Source organism: Silene latifolia, chromosome 3 (assembly GCF_048544455.1).
Source record: "Silene latifolia isolate original U9 population chromosome 3, ASM4854445v1, whole genome shotgun sequence".
Taxonomy (NCBI): domain Eukaryota; kingdom Viridiplantae; phylum Streptophyta; class Magnoliopsida; order Caryophyllales; family Caryophyllaceae; genus Silene; species Silene latifolia.
The window spans coordinates 133,965,346-133,973,221 of NC_133528.1; the positions used below are offsets into that span (position 1 = coordinate 133,965,346).

General features: G+C 39.9%; 1 non-coding gene across 1 annotated transcript; it reads right to left on the reverse strand.

Moving 5' to 3' along the window:
• Positions 1–300: 300 nt before the first annotated feature.
• Positions 301–407, reverse strand: LOC141650357 (small nucleolar RNA R71). The gene has a single exon (XR_012546396.1). It is a non-coding gene; the product is annotated as a small nucleolar RNA R71 (small nucleolar RNA).
• Between the last annotated feature and the right edge of the window lie 7,469 nt (positions 408–7,876).

A 7,876-nucleotide genomic window follows, 5' to 3' on the forward strand; every position in this document is an offset into this window, starting at 1 on the left:
ATAGAAAGTTCGAACCAAAGCCTTCCTACATTAACTTGGTTGAGAGAAACCAATTCGGAGGAGCTGCAAATGAGGATGCAGCTAAGCATATGGAGATATTTATCGACTATTGCTGCTCCATATCCCCACCAATGAGGCGTGACCCTTGACCAGGTGAAGGAGACAATGTTTATTTTATCCCTTCGTGATACTGCAAGGGAGTGGTATAGAGACCTGGATCGAGCTGCTCATGGGATCACCGATTGGAATTCTTTGGCATTGGCATTCTACAAGAAATACTTCTCTGCCTCGAAGACGAATGCCATTAGAGCTCATATCACGAGCTTTAAACAGGGTCCAGATGAAAACTTCCACGAAGCATGGGTCCATTTCAAGAAGTCAGTGCGAACCATTCCACACCATGGGTTCGAAAAATGGAGTCTTTGCAATCAGTTCTATAATAGGCTGTACGACGATCAGAGGGCTATCTTGGATGCTGCAGCTAGTGGCCGATTTGCAGAAAATATGGGAGAGACTAAGGGGTGGAAGATCATTGATGACTTAGCCATCCACAAAGCTGAATATGGGAATTCCAGAGGGAATCAAAGGAGGAGTGCTGAATCTCCTTATGTGGCTGCACCTGAAGCTGTCACTGCTAGATTTGACAAGTATGAGTTGGGAGGAGCTTCAAAAGGAGGTATTTACCATGTAAATCTTTGTGTCGACGTTCCTTTCTGTCTCGCAAAAGATGTGGAGCCGAGGGACATGTTTTAAAATTGTCCTAGTCCCTTTGAGTCTTGTCGCTTTCAACATTATAGGCAGACAAACACTTACCATGAGCCTAATGTCCACCCAAACTTGAGGTGGAGTAGCCAAAATGTCCTGAATCCGACTCAACCTCCACAGCAGCAGCAGCAAGCTTATGTTCCCCCTCACAAGCAACAACCATATCAAAAACCTCCCTATGTGCCGCAGCAGCAATAATCCCAAAATTCCGACTTTGCTGAATTGAAGAATATGTTGCAAAAGGAGTCCCAAGCTAGAGAGGCCGGAATGAAACTGCTAGAGAGCCAAATTGCTCAATTGGCTAGCAAGAATACCACTTGAGCTCCAGGACACTTACCGACTCAGACGGATCAGAAAGAGACCCTAAATGCCATTACTTTGAGGAACGGGTCTACCCTTGAGGGGCCTGCCATGTTCGAGGACGCTGCTGAAAAGAATGAGGCAGAACCGAGTCAAAAGAAAGCTGTAACGAATAATAGCAAGAAAAAGGCGTCTACCAGGTATATTAGTCGATCGACTGCTATACCCAGTCGATCGACCGCTATACCCAGTCGATCGACTGAAGCGCAAGTTACAGTAGCTTCTGATCCTGTTCAAGTCAGTCGATCGACTGACATCACCGGTCGATCGACTGAGATCGCTGCTGAAGGTGATTCTTTTCGTCCTCCAATGCCCAACAATCTAAGGGATCACTTGTTTCGGGGTACGACAGTCCCGAAAGTATTGAGTCAAGACCCGAATGCTAATGGGTCAGTCCCGGTTCCGAAGTACGACCCAATGTCGATCAATGGTTCTTATTTGAGACGGTCTGAAGAAGGGTCAAGCTTCAACAAAGAGAAGGTAGTGGACTTTCAGCCTAAGTCCACGGATCTTGACATCATGCGAGATTTAGAGGAGAGGGCTAAGTTGCTACTTCCACCCCTTATCCGAGAGACTGGTGCGACAAAGGAAAGGTATCTTTCAATAAATTTGAAAAAGTTATTCGTAGCTTGAATGTACAAGTTCCCTTCCTTGAGTTAGTCAATCAAGTGCCTGCTTACACTAAATTCATGAAACAACTCTTGTCTAAGAAAAAGTCACTTGAAACTGTGCATCTTTGTAGTACTCACCGAGGAGTCATGCTCTTTTTTAACCCATCGCACCACATAAATTGGCGACCTGTGCAATTTTTCATTCTGCAATATAGGTACCTTCTCATTGAGAAGGAATTATGTGACCTTGGAGCTAGTATTAGCGTCATGCCCTTGAGTCTAGCTAGGAAATTGAAATTAAATCGGTTTGCGATTCGACATGATAGCAGATGGTCGATCGCTCTGCTGGTCCGGCTATAGGGGTCTTAGAGGACATCTGTGCAAATAGGGAAGTTTTTCTTCCCTGTAGACTTTATGGTCCTAGATATGCCTGAGGATGCCCACATACCTATCATTCTAGGTAGGCCATTTCTGCACACTGATGGTGCAGTTATTGATGTTGGTTCTGGAACCTTGACCTTCAAAGTGGGGAAACACTCCATTGTCTTCGCTCAGACAGCTAAGAAGAAAGGCCCCATGTGGTCTGTCACTTGTAATACGGTTTCGAAAAGAAATCACATACTTTGTGCTTCCCGATATGCCTGTCTCGATTCGTGTTTCTGTTGTAACACCTCCGCCCCAGACTGGGAGCAAAAAGGAGGAAGATTCTGTTGTTTTAGACATTGCAGGAGCTGGTTTGGGAAAGGAAGAAATGCCTATTGCTCCAGCTGTGAAGGAGCCGATCGTTCAAAGAGGTGGTCTTGGATGCCTGAGCTATGGCACTGATGAGGAGCTTGAAGATGAGCCAGTCAGAGTGAGGGAGTCCGACTTGGATTCTGACGAGTCTGAAGAGGTCATTGATTGGGGAGATGATCCGTTGAGTTATGCGGATGCTGAAGCTAAGAAGGGTGCAGCTAAGAAGATGAGCACCGTTGAGGCTACCTCTTGTAGCCAGAAGCCAGTCAAGTGGGCCATTCCGTGGCCATTCTTGATCAACTATTAGTTGATCAAACGCTTTATCAAAAAACTTTCATTTTATTGCTTTTAAACACTTTTTCTTGCTTTTGTGTGCGCGAGACTTCGCATTTAATTATTTTGTTTAGAATTTTTAAGCACTTTAGACTTTACCTTGGGTTTTGCGCAATTTTGGGCGCGTATTATTGTGCACCTGCGGGTTTTTACACCTAATGAGCTCAAGTAATTGAGCAAATACGAAGAAATCAGAAGTTACAGCAGTATTTTCAGTCGATCGACTGGCCCTTATGGTCGATCGACTGGCCGCACAGTTCCAGGAGCTTATGTTCCTGTTCACTCTGGTCGATCGACTGGGTGATGTGGTCGATCGACGGCCCTGCACTGCTGTACCTGTTCACGACCTCTCCCCTGCTGTGTTTGGTCGATTTGCGGAATTGAAGGAGTTTTCTACTCCACTTTAGTTTCCGTCTTTTTCCTGATTTCTTTTATTTTCTCAATTATGCACATAATTACCGCTTCATTATTTGTTTTCTCGGTTTTATGCGTGGTATTTGTTTGTCTTTTCAGGTACCTATTGGTAGCATCGCTAGCCTCGAAACCCCTAGCTCACGCTGGTTAGGGGAGGTTTCCTTTTTGCTGCGCTTAAAGTCTTGTGAGTTCCTGATTTTCACTTCATGTCTTGTTTATTTCATTTAACGCAAATTCCCGTTTTTCGTTTATTTCATAACATGATTTTGCACAATGGGGACATTGTGCGATTTGGTTTGGGGAAGGGTTTTGCGTTGCATTTCATTTGCTTGCATTCACGTTTACATTTCAGTTTGCATTGTTTATTTCACTCTTATATATACAAAATCAAAAAAAAAATTGAAAATTGAAAATTTTCAAAAATTTCAATAAAATGCACGTTTATTTTAGCATGTAGGTCGAGTCGGAACGGTAGTATTTCAATGATGATATTGCATTTGCATATGTTCTTGCCTGAGCCTTGCTAATTGACATGTTTTTAGTAGAATCGTATATGCATAGTCTACGAGTTTTTGTTAAATATCTTGCTGAATCCTTAAACTTGACTTAAATTTTGCGAACTACATCATATTTTCGAGGTTTAGAGCTCATAATCGGTGTCATCTATGACCAGTTTATCTAGGAATGTGAGTAGTACTCCTTATGAGACATGTTACATTAATGTGCATAAATATGAACTTAATCTGCTTAATACCTGTATGCATTCGGTTTGTGGTTAGTTGACACATGTGGTAGAGGTTTCCTTTTTTCGTTTTACCCTTAAGCTCCACACTGCCAAAAATAGCCTTTTGTCCCATTACTACATCCTACATTTAGCCTGCCCTTGTCAAGCTAGTAGTCGATGTTCTTGGGATTGTTACTTAGTTTTTGGTGGCATATGCTATGTTGAGATGATGATTGGAAAATGAAAAGGGAAAGAAAGAAACAAAAAGAAAACAAAGAGATGAAAAATGATTCGAAAAAGAAGAGAAAAAGAGTTATGTACTGTTTACTTCAGTCGATCGACCACTACATTCAGTCGATCGACTGGGTTCCGAAGGAAAATCAATTCGCATTATTCAAAATCCTTATCTTATGGCGATTTTTTGCTCCCATGTTGCATCAGTATTTTATGGGGAGTTGGTTGATTACTTTTATCTTTCGAGATTGTGAGTCTTGTGCTTGCTATAGCACCGTTTCGTTTGATTATGAGCAAGAAGTTGGATGTTGCCATATGGTCGCGTTTTGGTACTAGCTTGATCACCTGTACCTCCACTTTTCCATAAATGTTTTGCCTCTTCTTACCCATACCTCACATATTCATATATACCTCGGCATGTGTCATGGTCTTTTGTTGGTTGGAATGCATATGTACGGTCATAGAGATTTCTCTCATATTATATTGCAGGCATGTTCTTATAGGTTGTAGTTAGGTGAGAGTCTTTACAAAATGAATTCTTTCTATCCTCTTATATATTCACCTGTGCTTATGTGTGATATGAGCGACCCGTGAGAGTCCGATTTGATAAGTCTTTATAGTCGACGTTTAAATTGATTTTTTAACGACTACATAACTCGTTTGCATTATTCATAATTGCTAATTGATTGTTGGTTATTGCATTAAAATGGTTTAGGCTTTACATGTTGCAATTCGCGCTGAGATTGAACTCGTTCCATTAGGTCATTAGATCGAGTTTAGTTCTTGCTTGGGGACAATCAAGGGTTTGGTTTGGGGAAGTTTGATGCGTGTCTTTTATATGATGTTTTCCACCTCATTTTACACGCATTTCAGAGCTCATTTGTGTAGTTTAAGCTACCATTTCCCCCATTTCGGTCTACTTTCGTGTTTTTGTACTTTATTGCAGAAATGTGAAGAATTCAAAGGAAATCAAGCTAAATCCGTCCCGAGTATCTGCATTGCATTTGACGTGACGAATTCACTTAAGGAACGAGCTTGGTGCGCATTTCAAGGCCCAAAAAACAAATCCACGAGATTATAGAAGTCAACTATCAGCTACCGATCGATCGACCAACCCGGGATCAGGCTCAGACATCTGCTACTGATCGATCGACCGCCATGCTTAGTCGATCGACCAAGCCTCTACTTCAGACGAGAATTAAAAGACCGAGGAATAGAAAGCCCAAGGCGTATTAGGTTTTGCGAATAATGTTACGTTATATTCTATATAACGTAACCTAGAACATTAAGTTTGATATCTAATTTTTACATCAAGTTACATTAAGTTTTTACTCAGTTCTTTAGGAAATAATTAGGGTTCGGAATATTGTTTTCGCATTGGATTTTCGTTCGTGCTTTTAATCATTCCTCTGCAATTTCGGTATTCCTTCATCTTATTTCAATTCATCCTTATTTCGTTGATTGTATAGAAATTGCTAGTTAGATTCCAAAGCCAATATTATCGTTTTATGTTATTTTTTTATCTTACCGTATTAATCATGAATTCAGTAGATTTAATAGTCAATCTTATTGTTGTTATCATACCTAGTATAAGTAGCTAATTTCATTGTGCTAGGATGTAGGGGAATTATAGTATAGGCGGCATTAGAATTAACATGGCCTGAATTCGCGTGTCGGTCGATCGACCGCCATACCTTCGTTTTAATTGATTTAAATGTTATTTTTGACGAATCGAATGCATGCGACTAGTTGAATACTTAATATATGACTGACCCATTAGATCGAAAGATAGGGAAAGTTGTTAGATCACCAATTAAAATGACTAAACTATGCTGAGATCGAAAGATAGGTAAAGTTTAGGTTGTTAGTCACTTTTCGGAGACGAAAGTTAGTATTAGTGATATTAGGGACTAATAGCGAGATCGAAAGATGTTATCTGTTAAGAGTGGACCGAGAGGACCTCTTGTTTTCCCGCCTCATGTGTTTGATTTAGACCTACTTAGTATCTTGTCGCGCCGAAACTATAGTGAACCGACCATCCTAGTACCCCTTTTTTATATCTATTTTTATCCGTTTATTTAGTTTATTGTCTTTTATTGTCTTAGCTATAGACCAAATCAATTCAATCCCCACATTCGTTACCTTAGACTAGAATTAGACAATTATTAATTACATTCGCCTCCTTGTGGTTCGACCTTGTTACCACTAGCTTATGTTAGTTTTAATAGGTTTTATAAATCTTATTTTTGGTACTCACAACGACCGGTATCACAAACCGTCGAGAAAGGACACAAGAATCGCCGCGCCTCTTGAAGGAGCGCAGATCTCGCGCGCTTCTTCGTGAGGGTCGCCGCGATTCTCGCTTCCTTTCTTCTTCCTTCGCCCTCTGTAATTCGTAGCTTTTATTCGTTTTTCGTTTGTTTTCTTTAATTCTTAGGTACAATAACATAATTATTTCACATGTATATTATTTATCATTCATTAACATATATAATTCGTAATTAAATTCCGACTTAAATCCCTTATAATCCAATATTTACGGGTTTTCGTCATTAAAATCAAATCCGGGTTGTAGAAATTCAATTCATTCATATTGGGTTTCTGGAATTCGATCTTTGATATATTTCCATCTGTCTATTGTCATATTTTTCATTAATTCGTCATATTTAGCCTATTTAGTTCACCCATGTCATTAATCAATCTTTTGTTCATGTAAATAATTCGTTTGCATCCGTCTCATCAATGTTTTATTGCTTTTATGACTCATTCACATGTAATTAATGTATTAAATCACTTTCATCAGAGTCAATTATCATAATCCATCCTTAAATTCATCAATTAACATTAACGATTTGCGTTCGCTTCACAACCAGAACTCACCCTTGGGAACACGCAAAGAATCGATGCGCCTCTTCCAAAGGGCGATCTCTTGCGCTACTGTTCAGTGTTGATTTCTGCCTCTGAACTCCCTTTCTGCCTTGACCTAGCTTAATTAGCTTGCGTATAATTAACTATTAACCGTATTATCGCCTACTGATTTGTTCGTTAATTTATTCTTTTATTCTTTTTCTCAAATTATCCGTTTTAAAGGTATTTTCGACATAAATCGCTAAATCCGATGTAATTATTGTAATTTTTTTTATTGTAATTTTATTTTATCGTATTTATCATTGTATTTTGTATCATTTGTATGTGTTCACATGTAATTGAACCTTAATTCCAACTTCGACCTAATTGTATGTTAAACTAGTTTTTCACCGACTTAGTCTAATTTTCACATGTTAGGATTAATTTATTTTATGTTGCATTGCATGCATATAATCGACAATATATCAAGTATGAATAACTTCCCTAATCATTAGTAGAGGCCGCTATCGAGGCGGACGTGATTAGGTGTTCGAACAAAAAAGCTTCCTAATACGTACCCTCACCCCTTACCCGGATCTCTCGTGAACATCCGTGTTCATTGGCATCCACGAGAGTCATTCTAGACATAGAATGCTAAGGGTAACGAGTTCTTAGTGTTCATGTCACTACTTTGTGTCTTGACATGACACGAGGTATTCGAACTGTTCCAATTTCATATAAAAATTGGTGGCGACTCAGAAATGCAAACACTTGTTTCCCAAGCGCCCTCGTGGCCCATGTCCACATTAAGGTTGACACAAACCTTTTAGATGTGTTACGCATGGTGATGAGT